Here is a 25,175-nt window from a genome sequence, read left to right as displayed (position 1 = left end):
CTGCCTGCATGCATGCCCAAACGTGGAATAGCCCATTGATTTGCTCTATCACGTCTCTGTAATCTGCCTCGGTAATCTCTTGAAAAGTTGCAGCAAGAGCTTTTGCAATTTGCTTTCTCAAGTTGATCGGGAGAGCCACCGTGGTCCTTGTCCCGGTCAGGCTAACTCGTCCGATCCACTGTGCAGCGAGGGGTGGGGGGACCATGGCTGCACACAGGCAAGCTGCATAGGGGCCAGGGCGGTATCCACATTGCTGTAGAAGACCCTCCCTCTCTTCCAAGGTAACACGCAGCAGTGATATGTCTGGCAGTAGGAAACCCTGTTGAGAATTTAGGGATACTTGAGTGCAGGGCGCCAGGTTCGCGTTTCCCCAGCCCATTGCTCTCTGTTGTTAACCCCCCCCCATCCCAGCACGTAGCCAGCCACGCGGTGTGCTCCGGTGTTATGCACCCCCCTCCAAGCAGGCATCCAGCACCGCGGTGCGCTCCAGTGTTCCCCACCCCCCCTCCAAGCAGGCATCCAGCACCGAGGTGCGCTCCGGTGTTATGCACCCCCCTCCAAGCAGGCATCCAGCACCGAGGTGCGCTCCGGTGTTCCCCACCCCCCCTCCAAGCAGGCATCCAGCACTGAGGTGCGCTCCGGTGTTCCCCACCCCTCCTCCAAGCAGGCATCCAGCACTGCGGTGCGCTCCGGTGTTATGCACCCCCCTCCAAGCAGGCATCCAGCACCGAGGTGCGCTCCGGTGTTCCCCACGACCCCCTCCAAGCAGGCATCCAGCACCGAGGTGCGCTCCGGTGTTCCCCACCCCCCCTCCAAGCAGGCATCCAGCACCGAGGTGCGCTCCGGTGTTCCCCACCCCCCCTCCAAGCAGGCATCCAGCACCGCGGTGCGCTCCGGTGTTATGCACCCCCCTCCAAGCAGGCATCCAGCACCGCGGTGCGCTCCGGTGTTCCCCACCCCCACTCCAAGCAGGCATCCAGCACCGAGGTGCGCTCCGGTGTTCCCCACCCCCCCTCCAAGCAGGCATCCAGCACCGAGGTGCGCTCTGGTGTTCCCCAACCCCCCTCCCAGCACGTAGCCAGCCACGCGGTGTGCTCCGGTGTTATGCACCCCCCCTCCAAGCAGGCATCCAGCACCGCGGTGCTTCCCCCCCCCCACCAGCAGGACGGCGTGAACGCGGACCAAAGCCCAACCCCCCCCCACAAGCAGCTCACCACCTTCCTGTTCACTACTGTCCCCTGTTCAGGACACCAGCTACCTCCTGTACCCATTGCAGATAAACCCCAGTGACCCATTGGTCAATTCCCACTCCCAAGGGGAAATCGGGGGAAAACCACTCACCCCATTGCTCGCCATGACTTAGCTTTCCTGCCCTCTCTGTGTTATGTGAGGTATGTGAGAAGGATGCTACCAAAAGTCTAAAAAGTCCTTCACTGTGTGATAATAAACAATGTAGCCTCTGTGTATTACATGGTTCTATCTCTCTTTTTTCTAGTGACCTTGACTAATGCAGCCGGATATCCGGCCTCACGTAGATTGCAGAACTTGAGACGAAATCCCAGAAAATCAAAAGAGGAATTGATCAAATCAGTTATGAGTCACTACAACAGAGAAAGTAGGAAGACACAGGAATGGAGAGAGAAAATGTATGAATGGAGACAGAGTGTACATGAATGGAGGCAAACAGAAAGCAGGAGAAAGGAATTGTCTGCCAAAAAAGCCACAAAGCAGATGATAAGCCTCCTGGCTCGCCAAACTGAGTCTTTCGAGTCTCTCGTAGCCATGTAGACAAATATGTACCGTTGTAACCCACAGCCCTCCCAAAGCCCTCTTTCTTGTTCCCCAGTATTTCCACAAAACAACTTTCTCCAGCAGCCAGTTTCTTATTACCCCCAGCTGCCCCCAACACCTGTACGATCACCTACCAGCCCTGATAACTATAATTCTTACCCTGTTCACTCCACCCCCATTATCCTGCAGCATAGTAATCCTGAAGTGCAGCAGACATTGAATAGTGATCAAAATAGGACATATTCAAACCTGTGAATGTACAGTCCACCACCCCAACCCCCTTGCCTTTTATGTACTGTATGTTGAATAAAGGATTTTTTTTCTTTTTCACTACCTTATATTATTGCTGAAAGTGGTAAATATTGTACACAAAGGTACAGCAAAGCACATCAAATGCATCAAACATTACTGTTCGCTCTCAGCATCAAATTGCTCCCTAAAGCATCCCTAATCCTTGAAGCCCTTTCCTGGGCCTCTCTAGTAGCCCTGCTCTCTGGCTGAGCAAACTCATCCTCCAGGCGTCGAACCTCGGAGGTCCATTCCTCACTGAATCTTTCACCCTTCCCTTCACAAATATTATGGAGGGTACAGCACGCGGATATAACAGCGGAGATGCTGCTTTCCCCCAAATCTAGCTTCCCATAAAGACAGCGCCATCGGGCTTTCAAACGGCCAAAAGCACACTCCACAGTCATTCTGCACCGGCTCAGCCTGTAGTTGAACTGGTCCTTGCTCCTGTCAAGCTTCCCTGTATATGGTTTCATGAGCCATGGCATTAAGGGGTAAGCGGGGTCTCCAAGGATCACAGTGGGCATTTCGACCTCCCCTACAGTGATCTTGCGGTCTGGGAAAAAAGTCCCGGCCCTCAGCCTCCTGAACAGGGAACTGTTCCTAAAGATGCATGCATCGTGCACCTTTCCAGGCCATCCTGAGTAAATGTCAGTGAAACGCCCACGGTGATCCACAAGCGCTTGCAGAACCACGGAGAAATACCCCTTGCGATTAACGTACTCTGATGTCAGGTGAGGTGGGGACAGAATAGGAATATGCGTCCCATCTATTGCCCCTCCACAGTTAGGGAAACCCATTTCTGCAAAGCCATCCACAATGTCCTGCACGTTCCCAAGAGTCACAGTTCTTCTTAGCAGGGTGCGATTAATGGCTGTGCAAACTTGCATCAGCACCATTCCAACGGTGGACTTTCCCACTCCAAACTGGTTCGCCACCGATCTGAAGCAGTCTGGAGTTGCCAGCTTCCAGATTGCAATAGCCACCCGCTTCTCCACTTGCAGGGCAGCTCTCAATCTCATGTCCCTGCGCCGCAGGGTAGGGGCGAGCTCAGCACACGGTGCCATGAAAGTGGCTTTTCTCATCCGAAAGTTCTGCAGCCACTGCTCGTCATCCCAGGATTGCAGGACGATGTGATCCCACCACTGAGTGCTGGTTTCCCGAGCCCAAACGCGCCGTTCCATGGAGCTGAGCACATCTGTTACTGCCACAAGCAATTTAGTGTCTTCACTGTCAGGCGATTCAATATCATCGTCTGACTCCTCATTGTCACTGTCAATCTCACTTAGCAGCTGAAGGCATAGCTCCACTGCCATGCGTGATGTGCTGGCAACATTCATCAGCAAGGTCGTCAGCAGCTCAAGCTCCATTTATAACAAAAATCGCAGAAATAGCGCTGTAGAATCACAATGCCGCCAAACTGCTTGCAATGTGTAGCAAAGCACCACGGGGCGTTGGAACAGGAAGCGGAAACACCCTCACACTTCCTTCCCCTTCCCACAAGCCACAGCGCCAAAATGGGACGAGGTGCTCTGTGGGATATCTGCCCACAATGCACCACTCCCAACAGCGCTGCAAGTGCTGTAAATGTGGCCACACTGCAGCGATGGTTGCTGTAAGTGTGGCCACTCTGCAGCGCTGGCCCTACACAGCTGTACTAACACAGCTGTAACTACCAGCGCTGCAAAACTGTAAGTGTAGCCATACCCTTAGGAAGGGCTGCTGGTTTTTCCATTAAAAAAGCCAATGCAAAGAAACAAAATCTTTTAAAAAAAAAAAGTTGTGTGCCCCAGATCTTTCTTGCAGTGTTGGATACATTTTCTCTGGAATCAAGCCCTTATATTTCTTCTAATGGCAACTCATATGACATCAGTTTTCATTTTATGTTTATTGCTGTGCACTGTACCATTTCACGTGTTCATAAAGATAGGCAGGCTTGTTACAAAACACAATAAACAGTTTGTCTTCTTTTATAAATCTGACAAAATACAGGAAGAGGTTTTTGTCTTTGTTGAATAGTCCCAACAATGGTCAATATTTTACTATGAAACACAAAAAACTACATTAAAAGAAAGTTCTTAAGGTTGCAAGTCTCTGTGGGAGTTTGTGCCTCAGTTTTGGACCAATCCCTGAGAAAGCTCTGTTTCCTGAACAGATGAATATAACGTGCTGGGTCAGGCCAAAGGTCCATCTAGTCCAGTATCCTGTCTTCTGACAGGGGTCAATGCCAGGTGCTTCAAAGGGAATGAACAGAATAGATAATCATCAAATGATCCATCCCCTGTTGTCCATTCCCAGGTTCTGGCAAACAGAGGCTAACTCTAACCACAGTCTTCATCCCAGGGCTTTAAATGATCTTGTAGATAAGCTAGGCCCAGGCTACTGAGTAAGAAGCTCCCTGTGAGTGTTACATGGAAGGATGAGTGAGGGGAGCTATTGAGACTTGAATTGGGGGAGGGGAAGGAAGCCGCCCCCAAGCTAGGAAGGGGCATGCCAGTAATTCCTACTGCTCTTCTTTCAGCAGTTCCTTGGTGGCTGGTACCCAGGGCTTCCTGTGCCCATTTGACAGTTGGCATCCTGTGCACTGACACCACTTGACCCCTGCCTAGGTGCCCGTACCTTGTCCCCCACCCACCCTACCCCTGGATCACTCTTTCTGCTGGGACCTGTGGTGGCTGGAAGATGGGACCAGGCTGGCCCAGGGCATCCTACCTGCTCCCTGGTAGCCAGCCCAATGTTGTGTGACAAAGCTGCTGCTCCAGCCCTCTCACCTCATCTCCACCATATATTTGGGGTGGGGGGATAGATACTGATCCATCCCCATACACAATATTTCCATTATGGGGGCACTAACCCCACTTTCTCCTAGCTCTGGCGCCCAGTCCCCTTGGTAGCCCATGTTACTATGGAGATATGCTTCAGCTTTCTGTACCTCATGGAGTTCCCTCAGAGCTAATAGAATCATGCCCAGGAATATTGCATTTCTGTAGTCCAGAGGGAAGGTGTCAAAGATGTACAGCTGAGGCCAGGTCATTGTACTCCAGGGTGGGAAAGAGTCTTCTAGTCAAGTGAAAATGACAGAAAGTATTATTCATGGAAGCTGCTGTGTGAGAGCTCATCAGCAAGGAATCCTGGAATGTTCCCAAACTATGGACTTATCACACTGTGCTGAAGACATACACCTGATTGTGGGTGCGTGGCTTGAACAAAGGGAGACTGCATCCTGGCTGTGAACTCTTCAAAATGCATTCTTTTGCCCACCATCATCTCTGTCTTGCATGGGTTCAGCTTCAACAGCTGTTCTTACATTCATGAGCTGATCTCATCCATGCACTGGGCCATCTTGGTGGTAGTGGAATAATTGTAAGAGATGAAGGACAGATAGAACTCTGTGCTGTCTGCATATTGCTGGCACTCGAGTCCCTGTCATCTTAGTGGCTGTATGTAGATGTGGAACTGGGCTGGAGAGCGGGTTGGTCCTTGATGGATGCCACAAGGGAGAGCTCTAGTGATGGAGGTTCAATTTTCCATCATTACTCTTTAGATGCATCTATCCAGGAAGGACTTAAATCTTTTAAATACTACATAGGTCTTATATAGTGGTTTTCATCCCCAGATCACAAAGCACTTTTACATATGAGGAAACTGAGGCACAAGGAGATCAAAGGACTTGCCTTAAGGTCACTCAGCAAACCAGGTCTTCTGAGTCCCAGTCCAGTGCTCTGTCCACTAGGTCACTTCCTCCCACATTCCCCCAGACCCACAGGACAGCAATATCTCATGGTTGACAGTATCAGTGCTGGAAACAAGTCCAGAAGAATGAGAATGGATGTGTGCCCACCATCCATGGGTAGCAGCAGATCATCCATCAGTGCCACTAAAGCTGTTTCCATCCCATATCCTCAATCCAGATTATGCCAGGCCCAGGATATTAATTTAAATTAGATGAACCTGTAGATAGTCTTTGGCTAGCGACTCTATGAGCTCACTCAGGAATGAAAAATTAAATTTTCATTAACCTTCCCCATAACAGAACGATGGGAGAAATCTCTGCAGAGAGAATTATTGTGGCAATGTGCTACCATAGCCCCTCCTTGGACAAGGCCCTCCATTATTAAGGGTTTGTTTTAGTGTACTTCATGCTTCACACCACTGACTGTATGAAAGGTGGCATCATCAGACCTGATGAGATCATCTCTGCATGCTTATTGGTTTGGCTGGAATTCCTCTTGGTTTAATAACTGCTATCCCCTCCTTTCCATTCTCTAACTGTCAGGCTGCCAGGCTTCATTCACAAGTTTTTGCCAAGAGAACATGAGAATGCCCCTCTTGTCTAAATCAACATGCCAAGATCAAAAGAGAAATGGCAGCTCGGTTGTTTCATTTGAAATGTTTCTTTTTTTATTACTTGCATAATTTAGTTGTTTTAACATAAGCTAGTGATTTTATTTAACCCTATTACGATTTTATTTTCAAATCAGAAAGGCTAGTTTTCTATATCTCTGCAGTTATTTTCCAGCATAGCATTCTGCTTTTATTCCACTTAGTGGACATCACATTTCCATCTATGTGACAGATACGACTGTGCTGGGAAACTATTTTTGAAAACATGTTTCTGAGAGGTTTCACTAGCATAGTTTTCAATGTGGATGAGGCACAGTTTGGGTAAAAATGATCTGATTTCATTTCATAATTCCTTAACATGCCTTTTTTTGTAATGTAGATGAGTCACTCTTAATCATGTCTAATGTCACTGTCCTCCGTTTACCACTCCATGAAAGTCCACCTTAAAATCAACCGGTGGAATCAGTGATGAATGAGAAGGAAACCTCTCTAAATACAACATATTGTGTTCCTATGATGTAACATACACAAGGCATCAGAGTTACCATGTTCTATAGTATAAAGATATATTTTTATAGATCCTCATAGTTCACTAAAGTTTCCACCCATGTCAAAGAAGACTCAAAGATCTCTGATCTCTTCACAGTATCTAATAATTCGGTCTTATTAGCTGTGTCTCTGATTCACACTGAAACACATGAAAGCAAGCTATTGGACATGGCCAATAGTTAAACTTCAATCAATGGAGTTTGCTCAGGCATAAGACAGGTGGTAACATTCCTGCGGGTTGCATCTATGGCCAGCATTTGTTTCAAGGAGAAAGTTATCTTTTTAATGACTACTACCTAATGCAAATACTGGTGCTGATATTCATTATTTATAGTGCAGTAATACCTAAAGGCCTCAACCAATCAGAGACCTATGCCATGTCTGTAACCACAGTCCTAAGGTAGATAATAGTTCCCATCGCAAAGATCTTACACTCTGGTTATTCTATATGCTATCCCCCATAATGTGTTAGACAATTCCTTATATAAATCTGCATTTGTTACTAACACTGAAATGGAACCTGAGCTACCACTGAACATAGATGCTATAGTGGGGGTGCTGAAAGCCATTAAACAAAACTGTGAATCCTGTAAATGATGAAAACTACTTCAAACCAGGGGGTGCTGCCACACCCCCAGCACTCTTACTTCCAGCACCTCTGCCCCTGAATGTAACATCTTGTAACATCCCTTCTTGTTTTCCTCACTGGGCCTTTGGAAAAACTTCCTTCTCCACCCCCCAAATAATCCATCTAAGGTTTTACATATGACCAAAGGTATTCTGAGATAGGCCATTAGTTCAGTCTAATTCCAGGCATCAGCAAATTGAATATATTAAATAATTCTTCAACAGTTAGTCTTAATGCGTTAATGAAAGGCCTCCAGTAACCTTGGACACACCTCGAAAGTGCTAGACTTGTAACTTTAAAATGTATTTTACATATACCATTTTAACGCATATTGGCCCTAAGTTTCAGTTCAAGTTTCTCTTGGAATTAGCAGTATTTTAGATGCCTAGGGACAGAAAACAAATAGATTATCAAAATCAGAATTTGGAGACATGAAAGATTGGTATAAATTTAATACATGCTATTTCCTGTCTTGAGGGATTATAGCCTTACTCTTGGCAAGCAAGCAGATTCAGCCAGCCGGGTCTTTTACATCTCAAAGTTTTAAGATTCCATGCTATTTTATATTACAGAAATATAAGGCTTTTAAGAGCCAGATTCTGCCCCCCTTACGCAGGCTGAGTAGGACCTAACTTCAGAAGCAGCTCCAATGAAAGTAATAGAACTAGTCCTGCTATAAAGATACTACTGAATGTAAGTAAGTAGTGGAGGAATCTGGCACTGGGCAAATAAAGAATCCTGCAGCAGCACTAATGAGACAAGTATTCCCTCTGAGCCTCTTTGAACCTTTCCCCCATTATTTTTAAGCTTCATTTTCTGACTGAGATCTGTTTAGCTCTGTGATGTGAACTAAATCTGTGGATGAATTCAGAAAGCCAAGAAGAGGCAAAAATGAGGATTATGAGAGAAGGGAAGCACAGATATTGTGTCAGTTGGTTTTTCTGCAAGTTATGGAAATGCTTATACAATAGACCATCGACTGTAATTTCTTTTGTTTTGGAGGACAAGTTGTATAATTCTTTTAAATAGTTCAAAATGTTTAATAGATAATAAAAGATCACACACCATTAACCTACATTAGGCAGCATGGTATCTTGAGATGACACCCGATTTATGGTGGTTTTAGCTACTAGGGTCTCTTTATAGTATAAAGGTAAAGGAAACCTACGACTCTGCATGAAATTAGTTGAAGATCATCTGCCAAATACACATTGATGGAAAATAGTTGGCACCGCTGCAGCAGGGCTTTCCTGATCATCTATTTCACATCATGCGCTATAGTGTCAAGCCAAAAGGAGGAGCCTGCATTACCACACTAACTCTACCCTATCCATATGAGTCACAACCTTAACCTCCTAGTTAATAGAGTGACTTCACCAGTTCTGAGCACAACTAATGCTAGCTCATTTCTTTTGTTCTCTTATTTCCAACTATCTTCTGTAAAGTGAACTTAGCAAGCTGCCAGCATACTCCTTGCATTTATCCATTCAAGCATCTGAGATCATGCCAGAGCATGTCTTAACATTGCAAAACAGCCTTCCACAATAAACAGCTTCTGTTACGTGAAAGAAATCTTGCAAAAGAGCTAAAGTAACCTTTCTTCCAGTACTTCACGGTAGTGGGCTTTTTTTCCTTCCCCTGTAATGCTTAGTGAGTATGTGTTAATAGACAAAGAGGTTATTATTGCTTAACATTGTTACAACATTAAAATCTTAAGACATTCAATACAAGCTACAACATAATAAGCAAAGGAAGTGTCAGTTGCTGGTAAATACCTGAAGAGTTCCTTTTGTACAACCAGCTTGAGAACCTGTGGAGCATTTTGCTATGTCGCATCTGTTCCAGTTGAGGTACCACAGTGATCAGTTTTGGATCATCATAGCTAGCTATTGGAGAGACAAGGTGGGTGAGGTAATATCTTTTACTGAATCAACCTTTGTTGGTGAAAGAGACATACTTGTAAGCTGCTGAAGAAGAGCTCTGTGTAACCTTGCCTCTCTCACCAACAGAAGCCGGTCCAATAAAAGATTATCTCACCCACCTTGTACCTCTAATATCCTAGGACCAACACAGCTACAACAACACTGCGAGCTGTAATCAGCTATAACTTTCTGAGTGAGCTTTCCATATGTGAGATCACCTCATGGAGGAGACATTTAAAAGCTGAACCTTGTAGATTGAATGAGTGTTCAGTGAGATGAGTGACTGAGGCTGACAGTTTACTGCTTTAAAGGAAAACACCAGTGATTTTTTCTCCCAAAGTTTCAGAATCATGCAGCTTTGTATAACAGTGGGACAGACATTAAACAATAACATTTTTTAAGTGAAGCACAATCTCTCTTTGCAAACAGCCTGTGAAATCATAAAAAGGCTGATTAACTGACATGGAAAGAAAATCTTGACCACTGATTTCCATGGGAAAGGCCCCTGTACCAGATCCTCAGCTGATTTAAATCAACCTCCCTTCATGCTGATTTGCATTAGCTGAGAATCTGCCCTTCTGTCTTTTCTACCAGGCCGAGAGGCAGAGCGGAGCAAAGAGGTGTGATCATCCTGCCAGCCAACTCTTCTGTCTTCTGCTATGTCTACACTACGAGCTAGGGGTGTGATTCCCCTGCTCACATACACATACTTGCATTACCAGTCATTGAGCTGGCATGAGTATAGATAGCAGCAGTGTAGCTGTGGTAGCAGTGCTGTGCAGAGTACATAGCCACAACGTCAAAGGCTCCTTGAAACTAACTAAGGATTTTCTCACACAGGAGGGAATACTAAGTAATATTGATCAAAAATAGGATAGCACATTCAGAATAAATACCAATGGCACATCAGTGTTTGCAGATAAGGGGAGAATTAAATCAAAGCAGCACTGTCAGGGGGACTTGTGACTTCACTTTATCTGCTGTATCTTCAGGTGTAAATATTAATCTACCATGTTTTGTGCAGTATTCCCCATTCTAAGTAAAGGGATTACTGCATATATAGCAAAGCTAATGCTGTGGTACAGGAAATGTCAAGATTGTAATAATGCCCACTGAGTGCACCAGATAAAGCAGAACTGTCAAACTGTCAATGGTATCACACGCCACTATCCCAGGAGTGTCCTACTGAATAATTTCTGCAATTCAGTTCTTAAATGAATGCAATATTGTAGTTGGAGAAAATATGCACAGTGAGAAATGATTAGCAGAATTTCTTTCCAGTGCTATAAGCTCACACTGAATAGGTGTAAAGAAATGCATTGTCGGAAGGCACTTCATTACCTTTGCAACAGGCCTGTATAAGAGCCTTTGTGGAATAAAGAAAATGAACCTATTTCACTTAGAAGTGGGCACAATTCTTGAAGAAGAAAGAACTTTCCTTTTGAGAAAATGATTTTTGAACTCTAAAGTCAATAAAAGAACCAATAGGAAATGTTTTCAGAGGCCTTTGTAGCAACCATTATAAGAACCCACTCTTGTAAGACATGAATGCCCTTAGTTCCTGGCATGAACTTCTTTTGAGGGGGAGGAAATCTTAGCTTCATAAGCACTATAAAGTAATTACACTCTTGATCTCTTGTGCTATATCAAGTGATGACCTAGAAATTGACTCAAGCCACCTTTGTTTGCCTTTCAAATTAATATTTTCCATTAATCAATATCACAACGACGCACACCTGAATCTGACTATCCCGGTATATTATATGGCTCCTCTGAGCACAAAGTGTGATCTGCCATAGTTGTATTCAAATTTTTTAAATAATGTATTTGGCACCCTACTACACAAAGCCACAAGAAGGATTTTCCCAGTGAGCTTATAACCCTGCAGGCAATTGGAATACGGCCCTATCAGTGATTCACAATAACACGACTTCTCATGTTAGAACATGAGAGCCTCACCCTTGAGAACTAGAAACATAAATGAGTTTTCATCAATGTGGGCTCTATGGAAAGCAATAAAGCAAGACACTAACTTGTAAGATTTGGTAGGGGCTGTGGAGTGGGGCGGAACAGTCATTCAGAAATGTAGGGCTTATCTTACCACTTCATGAGGGGTACTGCCCAAAACACATCTTTATACCTGTAATCTTTACTTTGCTCTATAAGTTCTAAAAATGTCCTTTTCTCTTTATTAGATCAGTGGGATTTAGGACGCTATGTATTGGGTTTTAACTAGGGTCCCAGCCTAACAATGGGCTGCATAAGGCCTTTCCCATGCACTTCTTTCATATGGCAATTTGAAAAGTGAAGGATGTTTATAAACTAGAGAAGGTTCAGAGAAAAGCCATCAGAATGATTAAAGGATTAGAAAACATGACTTTGAGTGGTAGACTCAGACAACTTAATCTATTTAGCTTAATAAGAGACAGTTAAAGTGTGACTTGATTACAGTCTTATGTATCTATATAGGGAACAAATATTTAATAATGGGCTCTGCAATCTGGCAGAGGAAGGTATAACACAATCCAATGGCTGGAAGTTGCAGCTAGATAAATTCAGACTGATAAATCATCAGTTTCTGACAGTGAGGGTAATTAGTCATTGGAACAACTTACCAATAGTCATGGTGGATTCACCGTCACTGACAATTTTTAAAATCAAGGTTGGATGTTTTTCTAAAAGATCTGCTCTGGGAATTGTTTTGGGGAAGTGCTATGGCCTGTGTTGTACAGGAGATCAGATTACATGATCACAATGGTCCCTTCGGAGCCTTGGAATCTATGAAAAGGGGATGTCCAAGTTTGTCATCTACTCTATGGCTTCTGGTGACATGGAATGAATCAAGGTTGTCCCACTGGGGAAGACTCTTAGAGGGCAGCAGTTTGCTAGATGTTCCATGGTTTCGAAATATTCACATCCATGTTTCAGGCTGTCCTTTATTTTCCATTTGTGTAGTAGGTAATTGCAATGTCTGTGTGTGGTTCCTGTGAACTAGAGAGTTGCATTCCAAAACTGCACGATAGATTATATCATAGCCCTGAATTGTCAATTATTTCTCCTCCTTCTCCATTAGAGCATGCTAGCACTGAAAGAGTAGACGTTTTACCAAGTGGAGAGTTGATCCACACCTTTCCAGGGAAGATTCGAGGGGGTAAATGTGGAGAAACAGCATGCCTGAACATGAAGATGATGTCACGGGATGAAGCATTTTATGAACTGAAGCAAGAGCTGAGACAGTAATCAGAGCTTCTGCCTGAAAGAGAGAGTGGCATTGCATAGGCAGCTGGAAGAGGCAAAAATGCAGAAAGGGGATGAAAGACTGAAACTTTCAATGCCAACATAGGGCCAAGACGTGAATACATGAAGCACAAATCTATAGCAGGAAGATGGAGAGGGAAAGCCAGTCCCATCTCATCAGGTAAATTAAAGCTTTCATGATGTTATAAATAACAGACATGAGGAACATAGAAAGGCACACAGTCTAACACTGCTTTCCACCTACCTAAGTCAAGTACTAGTAGAATCCATTTCTTTCTAGTCCTGCTTCTTGTTTATCAAGGAGTAGAGATAAATCTAGCAGCCTCCCCAGTCTCTACACTATTTTGACAATCTCAGGGCAGATTCTTTATAGAAAGACATGGTCCAAGTTAGCTCCACTAAAGGTTTTCCTCTTCTGCCCAGTATCACTTTTCTTCCTTGGCTTCAACTTTCACCTGCTTTTCTTTATCCAGGTTTTTATCTATTGCATCTCTGCCATCTGAGTTGGTCACAGAAGCCAAGAAGGAGATTTGTAGCTGAGTGGAACCACCATATTGACTTTTATCTGCCACTCTTGTTCTTCTGCTTCTACCCACTATCCTCAATACCCTCTTACACTGTGCTGCTAGATCAGTGTCTTTCTAATTTTACCCTTATTTTTCAATACAGTAGAGCCCCATTTTCAGACCCTGCAAACTATTTCCTCCCCTGAGCCCCCAGTTTGGGTGTGTGGTTGTTTAGTAAAAGGTTTGCTCATAAAAAAAAATACTCATCAGCATTTGTATTGTTTAGCCAGAAGAAAGGGCATCACATGGGATTTGAAGTGCTTGAATTAGTATCAAAAAGAGGTGCAATAAGATAATTGATAATTACGTGCCCATAAAAGCATTCTCATGCCCAACCCTGCACATCCAAATCAAATAAAAGTATTTCGCATAATCAGGACACTTATGACTAAAATCAAATATTATGCTGCTTACTGCCTACAGTAGCTGTAATTGGCAGTGGATCTCAAGTAATGGGTTACTCCCCCTTCTGCTGCTGCAGTAACAAAGTATTGGCATAGGGCACCCATTAGTTATGTTAGTGTTAGGAAATCTAACAGCAGTTCTGGACTTTCATACCTGGTCTTTATGGTAAGTATTATTTCTGATTTCTCATTCCACTCCCTGCAATAAACCCTTTAAATCAATTGTACAAAATACACCAAGGTGCAGTAACTCTGAGAACATAATCAGTTTAATTATTTGTGGTTTTTGCCGTCAGCCTTGCCTTCAGGCTTCCAAAGACACATCCACCCACCATTTGACTCACACTGAGGTAGTAATTGGAGCTGTTTATCTCTCTTGGTGTAATCCTACTAACTATTTCTTAGCTAATGGAGCATAGGATAGGCAAGATCCACACAAATTAGCTCTGTTACAGAAGTCCCATTAATTTCCATGGTGTGTGTGCTGTTTCCCTTCTCATACAAGAGACGGTTCTTGAAAATGCACTTTGCCAGGCCCGCTAAAGTATCTATCCAAACACTGGTCTCTCATCCACCAGGATCTGCACCCCAATGGAGGATGGAGCAGTGACCTTTCTGGTTACACACTTCCTGTGATGGGCAAAGAGTGTAATAAACTCTCTAAAGGGTTAACAACTAGGAAAAGGAAGTAAGTTATTTACAGGTTAAAGCAAGTAAACATACACACAAATGAGTAACCAGCTAAATCCTAAGAGTGACAGAGTTGTAGTGATCTGTCAATTCAAAGTGTCTCTTAGGGCAGACTCAGGAGGCAGCCCTGCAAATCTCTGGCTTCAGTTTAGAGTTTCTGTTCCTTCAGAGTTCAAACAGACAAAAAGATGGAAAATTTTCCTCTGGCTTTGTTTTATTTCCTTCATTCAGCTTCCAAGACTACAGGACGAGCTTCCTTGCACGTAGCCTTTCCCATGTGTGATAGGGCCATTAGCCAATCCTTTGTATTGCAAAATGATCCTCAACTGACTATCTGATTTCGATAGTCCTTCTGCCTGGATGAGAGGAGGGAATGATACCCATGCCTGAGTTCACAGCAAACATTTTCAATGTTGTAAAGCAAAGTTTACACATTATAGCATGGAATGCAGACATTACGAGTGAGATTAATGCATGCAGCACCTTACAACAGTAAATGCATTTTTATAAGACTAATAACTATTTTCAGCAAAACTAATACTATGTCTACACTACAAAATTAAGTCAATCTAACTTACATCAGCATACAGCTGCCGTAGTATTACATCACTTGTGCACGTACACACTTTGCTCTTTGTGTCAGAAGTACACATCCTCAGGCGCATTTGTATTGATAGTACTGTTAGTGTGGTGCATTGCAGGCCAGTGACAGTTGACACTGACACTGTGCTGACCTAACTACATTGACCTTGACTCTACACATCTCAAGAAGGTGGAATTAAGTCAGTGTAACAGGGCGGTTATGTCAGTGTAGACACTTCCATAGCTAGAGTAACATAAGCTGCCTTGCGTCGACCTTCCTCTGCAGTGAGAGGCATATTCATTTGCTGGTTCAAACTAGAGTAAATGGTGGATTATCTGTCACTTAAAGTCTTTAAATCAAGATTTGAGGATTGTAGTAGCTCAGCAAGAGGTTATGGGCCTATTACAGGAGTGAGTGTGTGAGTTTCTGTGACCTGCAATGTGCAAGAGGTCAGAGTAGATGAGCGATCGGCAATCTTTGGCACATGGTCCATCAGGGAAATTCAGGGCCACCCAGAGGAGGTGGGAAGTGGGGCAATTTGCCCTAGGCACTGGGCCCCACAGGGGCCCCCATGAGAGTTTTTCGAGGCCCCCTGGAGCAGGGCCCTTCACTCCCTCCAGGGGCCCAGGAAAACTCTCATGGGGCCCAGGCCTCCAGAGCTTCTTCCGCTCTGGGTCTTCGGTGGCGGGGGGTCCTTCCACCCCAGGGCAGAAGGACCTCCCGCCGCCGAATTACCACCAAAGCGGGACCAGCCACCTAAGTGCTGGGTCTTTGGCGGCAATTTGGCGGTGCAGACCCCCCGCCGTGGGTCTTTGGGGCACTTCGGCGGCGGGTCCCGGAGTGGAAGGATCCCCCGCTGCTGAATTACCGCTGAAGCAGGGGCTCCCCGCCGCTGAAGACCCCAGCCCCCCTGAATCCTCTGGGCGGGGGCCCTGGGGAAATCCGCTGGTGGGCCGTGATGGTTTGTTTACCTGCAGCATCCGCAGGTTTGGCTGATCACAGCTCCCACTGGCAGCAGTTCGCCACTCCAGGCCAATTGGGGCTGCGGGAAGTGGCAGCCAGCACATCCCTCAGCCCACGCCACTTCCCGCAGCCCCCATTGGCCTGGAATGGCGAACCATGGCCAGTGGGAGCTGCGATTGGCCGAACCTGCAGACACTGCAGGTAAACAAATTGTCCCGGCCTGCCAGCAACTTTCCTTGATAGGCCGAGTGCCAAAGGTTGCCAATCCCTGGACTAGATGATCATGCTGGGCCCTTCTGGTCTTAGAGCCTATGAGTCTGAGATATTGTGTTGTACTGTTTTCAACTCTCCCTTTTGTTAGTCACTCACTTCCACTCAAACACTGAGCACCTATAGCCAGATTTTAAAGGTATTTAGGCACCTGAAGATGCAGATAGCCTTTTGAAAATCCCACTAGGCACCTATCTGCATCTTTAATCTCCACCTGCACATACTAAATGAGATGGTAGCTATGCAGTGAATCACACAGCCATGTGATCAGTTGCAGTTACCATGCACCTTGACTACCTCACTTACCTTCTGCCTGCTAATCCATCCTGGAGACTGCTTCCAAACCCTTGAGTAATTTCAAAAGGGCTGCCAAGCAACCCGCTACAAAAAAGTTTACTTCTTTCCTCTCCAAACATGGAATGGCCCCTTAATTTCTACATACTGCAGCATAATTTCTGCGCACAGGGATGGGGTGGTGAGGCCAGGGCCAGCTTTAGGCACCAGCTCTCCAAGCACTGGCTTGGGGTGGCACTTTCTAAGGGGTGGCAAAAAACACCCCCCCAACTTTTTTTTTTTTTTTTGCTTGGAGTGGCAAAAAAACTCTTGCCCTGTCAGCGCACGAGCTGGGATCTGCAACCCCCAGCCCAGCCCACCGGCGCCCTGCACAGCCCACTCAGGCAGGGAAATGCCGTGCCGCCCTGGGGAGACTCAGAGTGGCAGCAGGACCCCATCTCCCTCCCTGCATCCCAGGCCCCGCTTCCCTCCCTCCCCGGCTCCTCACACACTCCGGAAGCCCCTCTAGCCGCCACAGCCTGGGCTCAGCTCTCCCTCCCTCCCTGGCTCCTCACACACTCTGGGAGCCCCTCTCGCCACCACTGCAGCCCACGCTCAGCTCCAGGGCCCTGGCTGCAGTGGCAAGAGGGGCTCCCAGAGTGTGTGAGGAGCTGGGGAGGGAGGGAAGTGGGGTCCCCTGAAGCCAAGCCTGAGCTGGAGCGGCAAGAGGGGCTCCTAGAGTGTGTGAGGAGGTGAGCGGCCAGTTGGGCTCATCGGTGCTGAGCAGGTAGCCCCGCAGCCGGAGATCCTCACCTTCCCACCCACAGGGGCTAGGCCAGGGAGCAGTGAGGCTGAAGAGCAGCAGGTCCAGGGGGCTCTCCAGGTCCTCGGCCACCAGCATGTCAGGGATGAGGGCAGTAAGCACAAACTTATCCACCTCGGCCACCAGCAGTGCTGTGAAACCCAGGGAGGAGGCCATGTTCTCCGTGCCGCCCTGCAGCTGCACCGCCACCTGGAAGTACTTCCGCTCCATGCCACCCAGCAGCTCCACCCGTATGGGGACAGAGACATAGCTGGGCCAGGGCTCAGCTGCCGTGTGCTGGTAACGGATCCCACATTTGGGGGTGGGGAGCCTAGTGCTGGGACGGCAGGAGGTGTGGGTGGGAGGGAGAGAGAGCCCAGTGCTGGGGTGGCGGGGAGGGGCCCTGGTGGGCGGGGTGGAGCCCAGGGCTGGGGTTGAGGGAGGCAGCCAAAAATTTTTTTGCTTGGGACAGCAAAAATCCTAGAGCTAGCCCTGGGTGAGGCTGTACCCAGCCCTGACAAAACGCATGGGCCAGGCCTGCCCCAGAAATACCCCAGGGCCCTGCCCCTCAGTGCCAGGTGCACCAGGTGTGAGCAGGCAAGTTCTGCCAAGCAGGATCTAAGTGTGGAGTGCCTTACTATGGGGGGCTCCAGGTGGAGGTGAGATGGTTCTGAGTGGGGAAATCTGGATACTGGTGGCTCAGTGGAGGATCTGGATGCACAAGGGCTTGTTGGGGCTTCCAAGTGCAAGGGCAATGGGACTCTGCAGGAGAATCAGGTGAAGTTGGTTGTGGCTGAGCAGGGGGAGGGGTGTCTGGGTTGAGAGGATGGGGCTCAGCAGGTAGGGTCTGGGTGCTGGGGGAGTGGGGCTTTGTGGGGCAGGGGTCTGGGTGCCGCTCATCAGGGCATTCCAGGTGCAGGAGGTGGGGATCATCGGAGTGGGGGATTCAATGGGCCTGCTTAATGGGAGAGCCCCAGCTGCACCTGCTGTCAAGGGGATGCAGCATGCCAGGCTCCCGCTTCCTCCGCTCCCCACATTCGCCTATCCCCTTCTCTTCCCCATCCCATCCCCTTTCCCCACTGCCTCTTCCCCATCCCATCCCCCTGCCCTGTCCCACTACCCCTTGCCCCATTACCTCCCTCTGCCCCTCCTCACTTCCCCTTACTTCATTCCCTCCCCCTTCCTTTCCAAACAGTCCCCTGCCCCATCCCCTCACTCCCACGTCACCCTCCCCCTGCCCTAGCCCATCTTCTTCCTTCCCTACTGCCTCTTTCCTGTGCCCCAGCCTCCGGCCCCCATTTTCCTCACCTCACCGGGGCACTTACCATTGTACATAAAACATGCAGGGTGCCCAGCACATATAGAAGGGGGACACAACTGACACTAGGACACAGGAGGCAGCATCCAGCTGCACAGTCAGCAAGCTGAGCGGCACCCTCCCTCATCCAGACTGCTCTGTGTTCACAGAAAGCGTGGGGGGTGGGGCAGTGGCATGTGACTCCACATGCCTCCACTGCCTCACCTATGATTGGAGGGCAATGACCTCCCCCCCAAACTACGCCCATGGGCATGATTTACCTCTCTGCCAGCTGCTCCAGGCGCCGGAAACAAGGCACCTGTGCTGCTGGGGAGGGGCGCATGACCACTCTTGCAGATTCCCTTTGCTTCTTCATCATTTTCACTGGGCGGAATTCCCCCAGGACTCGGAATAATACTCAAACACCTTTTCTTATGCCTGGTTGGGAGTAATCTGGAGGCAAAGGCGGATTTCTTCTGACATGCTCCCAAGGAAACATTACTGCCCTACTGCTCAAGTGTTGCAAACATAGTAATTGTTTATGATTTTAAGGCCAGAAGGGACCACTGATCTCCTCTAGTCTGACTTCCTGCACAACACAGGCCATAGAACCTCTCCTAGTAATTTCTGCATCAAGTCCATAACTTCTGTCTGAGCTAGTATATCTTTTAAAAAGACATCCAGTCTTCAAGACATCCAGTCTTGCTTGTTCTTTTATCTACTGAGTCTGAAGTAATAAGAATAATTATGTTCTCATTGGCCCACTAGGCAGTAAATCCATTGATCCCATTGACTTCATTCCAGGACTGAGTTTATTTCAAAACTGAATTTTGGATCACTATGAAGAGGCAGCTTCTAGGTATTTTTTAAACTGAAAAATATGATGTGCATTTCAGTTTGGACAATCCTAATACTGTAAGAATTAACTCAGGATTGATTTGGCTTTGCTAGTTTGCATGATAACATTTTTATAGCACTGACTGCCTATTTATGCACCTGGTTTTCTACATATAAGTGAGTAACGGTATTACCAGTTTATGTGAAAAAAAACCACAGGATTCACAGACCCCTTAAACTGAAGAGGATGACAACTATAAAAACACAAGTAGAAGGCTTGTGGGTTTTTTAAGCCTCACATTTTTAGTGTAACTTCACACTGTACATTTTTACAAATGAGCCATTCAAAGTACACTTCGGTTATTCAAGCACTTAAAAGAAGATATTGTTAAAAGTTTGCTAGTTCAATGGCATTTGTTTCCGTCTATACATCCTTTCCTCAGATGTGGGAGAAATATGCAGAAAATGAACAGTTGCAAGCTTTGTGGCTTTAAAGAATTATTTGGGACAGTAGTGTTCTGCTTGATCACATTTCCCTATGTAGGCTGCACTGGTGTGTATAGCTAGAGTCAGCTTTTGTTTTCATTAGGTCATTTCTCAGCCTTTCTGTTGGTTAACAAAGCACTTTTCATGCCACTAATGGAACAAGCACTGTATTCTGCAGGTTGAGTCTGTTGTGTCGGGAATTTTCCATTCACAGACCCGCCCTGGCATCACACCACTTTAGTCTCACATGCTAAGTGGCCTGTGATATTGCCCCACATTCTGCAAAATCAGTCTGTGGCAAGTAAAAGAAGAGAAAAATCAATAATGTGTTTAGACTACAGAGCTGTCAAGCTCTTAAAATAACAGACATTTCAAACTCACAAATGAACTAACATACTACAAGGGTCTCAGAGGGTTTGCTAGAACCTAGGGCTTGGAGTAGCAAATGTTAGTTCATTTGTAAGAGGGAAACAGTTGGAATTCTTGAAGCTGAAGTCTTTTGAAATTCAGAGATTTCCCATATGCAACTCCCTCCTTGGTGGGGAGATTAAATTCCCCTTGCAGCCACAAGCATACAGCAGCTGGCATGCTTCCAGTCAGAAAGCGCTCTGTCTGATTTATTAGATGGAAACTTTGCTGCAGTACTCTGAAAGGAAACTAGAGCAAAGGTGGATACCTCCTTCTGGGTACTGTAGGTCAAGAGGCTGGAATGTACCACTTTGTTCAGTCCATTATCAGAGTGATTAGCTGTGGTTATTTTTGGTCCCCTGAACAAAAATATGAATGCTTCCACCTTGCCCCTTACCAAAAAATCCATTGAACAGAAGTGTTGAACGCCTAGAGAAAACTTATGCTAGATACAACTAAGGACAGTACATAACCAAAGATCGCACAACAGCACTCTGCTATAAGGAAAGTCAGTATTGCCTGTCTTCTCAGGACATGACGCTCTGGATTTGGTGCCATAATGCACATGACCTGGCACAGGGACACAAACAGTGGGGAAGGGCTCTGTGTACACTTCAGGTACAAGTTCTCTTTCATGGGGTTAACTTTAATTGGTCTTAATTTTTCTCTCTTGGGATTTGCAATACGTGCTCTGCCTGGCCCTTGTGAAGACGCACAAAAGGGGTTAGGGAAAGAGCGTAAGAAGCCTTCCCCTTTCCTCCCACTTTGCCTTGATTCTACACGGATCACACAAAATTGCAACCCTGGTGCTCAGGAGGATAGGGGCTCCTCTGCCTCTACACTTCTAGGAGTGTTCATACGGGCAGAGAAAGGTGGGCAGGAGGCTGAGCTAACCACCCCCAATATGTCAGCCACTAGCTGCACTAGGGGGAGTAACCTGCACCCGAATGGATGTGGAAGCAGCTGCAGAGACGCTGGGATGCCAGGAACTCAGGGAAGTGTTCTGCGTTCCAGAGGCAAAATGCTTCCCAGTGCTCATGGTGGGGCAATGTAGCTCTGTGCCACTTTTAGTGTAGCCTCTGTTGGAGTGCCACACCACACTCTAGTCACTAGAAGGCTATAAACTGGCTGATACAATCACAGTGTTAGGATGGCAAATTCAAACCACCCAAACACTTCCCACTTCAGCAGAGGAAGCAGCAGTATTCATGTACAGGATTTTTTTTTAAAAAAAGCTATTGGAGCTGTGAGTAATCTTTTTTCAGATTGTGAAATACTCCTGTTGAGCAATGATAGAGTGATTTTAAGCCTCACTAATGCGCTGCACTAGGAATTGAAAGCACGTCTGCATTGCTATACAGTACTGTAGATCTGAAATAGGGTCCTGTCTGCAGCACGAATCAAAGGATGTCTGTAGCGGATTGGGCCCACTTACACCACTAGTGAATTTGGTCCTAGATCCTTACCCAACCCCTTCCTACTCTACAGGATGTGTTTTAAACATGGTTTTATAATGGTTGTACCCTGTCAACACCGACCAGGAAAACTGTTTAAACAGAGCTATCAGGAGTCCATTTTAATAGTATTTAAAACCAGTTCTTGTATCACAGTCACAACACTAGTGTGGACAGTATCCAAGATCAAGATTGTCTGTATTCAGGGGAACATCTAGTTTCTGTGGGAAAAAAACTGATAGACCTGTCAAGGTTTCAGAAATAAAATGTGTGTTTGTCTGTCTATCTGTGTAATACCCAAGATTGTGCCCCCTCTGTTTCCTCCACCTTTTGGTACTCTCTCATCTCCTCTCTCCTGCCCCCTCTCCTCATCATTGCAATTTGGACCTGGAAGTCATAGAATCTCAGGGTTGGAAGGGACCTCAGAAGGTCATCTAGTCCAACCCCCTACTCAAAGCAGGAACAATGCCCAGACAGATTTTTTTACCCCATTTCCCTAAATGGCCCCCTCAAGGATTGAACTCAGGGGGGGAGGGGAAAGGGGCATTGGAAGGTTTGGTATTTAATCCAACCCAATTGATTTGCTAACAAATGAGCATTAGAAATTGCTACTAGTGCTTCTGAGCACTAGTCTCTATTTCATCTCTTCATTATTCAACTCAGGATTGATCTGCCAATGCTTAGCAATCAGGGATATTCCTATTCAGGATAGAGTACAGCAATAGAAAGCAAAAAGACAGCTCTGTTGTACATAGTGATTACTCGTGAATTTTTATTTGCACAATCAGTACTTTTTTCATGTGGTCATTTTTTTCTCCCATTGAATTGCTTAAGCTATGTTTCCTGTATTCACAAATATATACATAGGAATATCACATTTTATGCACATAAGAAGAGTATCACACTCAATTTATGGATTTATAGTGTATTAATTCTGTTTTAAGGGTTATGGTGAGAAAGCAGGAATTCTCTCCTTCTCCAGTAAAAGATCTTGGTGTCATGTATTTATTTTACATGCCTTTCCTAGTGATTTACCCCATATGTTTACAAGTTACCCTTTGCACAAAGTCCAGTACTCCTATCTTAGTATCTTATTTGCCACCAATTTCTCTGAAGAAAGTTCCGGCCTAGGAGAGAAAGCTGAAAGGAGAGACTGTCTCCTTTGTTGGGAAGCCCACTCATGCAGGAGCCAGGCACAGTATACACTCAGGATGTGTCTACACTGTAGCTGGGAAGTGCAGTTGATTGCAATATGTATGGGCATACCTGAGCTAGCTTTGACTGAGCTAGCTCACTAAAACTAGCCACAATAGCCTTCTTCCTATACAATGACTAGGATGACAGGCTATAATCCAGCAGAGATTTGAACATTAACAGGGAATGTGTTAATCACTGTGCAATGGAGATGGATATGAAACTTGATTACTCAGCAGTAGCAGGATACAGGCCAGGATGGAGTCAAACCTGAGTCTGAGGTTGATGCCATCGGCTGAAAGAGCGGCAGGAGGCAGGCCTTCAAGCAGAAGAGAGCCTGAAAAGTACTTAAAATAGCTCCCAGCATTTGATAGCGGCCATTATAAGCACCTGAAGGCCAAACTTTCTTTTTTCAGTTCAGATTACTAGGAATCTAAAAACAGCTAAATGGCTAGGCTTAATTAAAAATAGATTCTGCTTTGGAGAAGTGTCCCCTCATTACTAAAATACCTTTTGGCAGTATCAGTATATCCTTTTCTGTTTTTTAGTCTCTCTGATAATACACACTAGTTGACAGAGTCAGAAATTTCTCTTTTTTTGTGGAGAATTTTGACTTTTATTGAAAAACAAAGCCCGAAGTTTTCTGTTCTTAGGTTTTCAGTTTTGTGATGAAAAGCCAAAACATCTTCCATGGAAAGCAGACATTTTTTTTCCGAAAAAAATATAGTTTTGTCAAGACCTGTTTTCCACCAAAAGAGTTTAGATGGAAAAATTTTGACCAGCCCTCATACTAGTACCTCATTTGACTTTTCTTCTTCTTTTTTTTAAACACTAAAGCTGGACACTGCCCAGATACCCAGGTTAATTAAATTCTACCAGTAGGCTTAATGGTTTTCATTTTCAGACATATACACACTTTTCTTTTCCATTAGATGAAGGATTTAGACATTCAGTGCTATGGAAATGAACCTGACTACAAATACACATGATGGTACCACAAGTTATCAAGCATGAGAAACTAATTCTGGATCTCATCTCACTCTTATGTCCATCACAAATATGGCTCATCTGGCAGTCTGAGGCCAGGAGAAGAGAATTCTATTATCCATGACCAGCACAGAGATACCCCTCCGCCCCCCGCCTCCAGTAAGTGTGTGAAGTTTATTTACTCAGACACAGAGAATCTATAAAGGGAACAGCTCATCATGGGGAGGGGGCAGAAGAACCATTCAATCCCAAATTAACCAGAAATGCTGATTCTGGAATGCAAATTTTGGACAACTTTAATCTTTCTTCCCAAAAGTTGTATAATCTAATGTCTCACTTGCCCTGAAGACATTATGATTTGATCTTTCTGTAATGATAAATAGTTTCTTCAGTGGATCTGGCACAAGCGATCTTTATTTCAAGATCAGGCAAGTGTAGCAAGTGATGTGCTGCCAATATTTTAACAAAGGGGGTTCCATATTTTTTCCCCTAGCCTGAGAAAAAATTTGAGCACATGCAGTCTTGCTGCACACAGGAGGCTGAGGCAGTGAGGAATGTAGTCAGTGTTTTTGTTTCAATGGGAAAATGAGTTTCTTGTAATTATAATCAGCCAGGGAAGGAGGCAATATCACATGGCAAACTAATGTTTGCATAGTAAGTGCTGTTCACTGGAAATTTTATACAGCACTTTGTTCTTGAAAAGTATGCTGAGTACGCTGAGAGTTCACCATAGAGCTCTACTTGTGTAATTTGAAATCAAGGGTTGGATTCCTGGTAGGAGGCCTCCCCTGTTTTGTTTTGTTTTTTATATATACACAATGGTTTTGTATAATAAAGCCAGAGTTTTGCTAGGACCTGTGTTGACCAGTTGGTGTCAAATTTGCTAGGACCTGTGTTGACCAGTTGGTGTCAAATTTGCAGATGAACTGAAGCTCAGCAGTTTCTCTTTGAAGTCTGGTCCTGAAGTTTTTTTGCTGCAGGATGGCCACCTTAAGGTCTGCTATAGTGTGGCCAGGGAGGTTGAAGTGCTCTCCTACAGGTTAGGAATGGCAATATACAAAAACCTGTAGGAGAGCACTTCAACCTCCCTGGCCACACTATAGCAGACCTTAAGGTGGCCATCCTGCAGCAAAAAAACTTCAGGACCAGACTTCAAAGAGAAACTGCTGAGCTTCAGTTCA

General features: G+C 45.6%; 1 protein-coding gene across 1 annotated transcript in view; it reads left to right on the top strand.

The window, feature by feature from the left end:
* The window catches only part of LOC127045225 (zinc finger and SCAN domain-containing protein 29-like), a 191,792-nt gene that overhangs the window by 413 nt on the left and 166,204 nt on the right, over positions 1-25,175 (top strand). The window lies entirely within an intron of this gene.

The sequence above is a fragment of the Gopherus flavomarginatus genome, chromosome 2 (genome assembly GCF_025201925.1).
Source record: "Gopherus flavomarginatus isolate rGopFla2 chromosome 2, rGopFla2.mat.asm, whole genome shotgun sequence".
Classification (NCBI taxonomy): Eukaryota; Metazoa; Chordata; order Testudines; family Testudinidae; genus Gopherus; species Gopherus flavomarginatus.
This window is presented reverse-complemented; position numbering and strand designations above follow the sequence as displayed.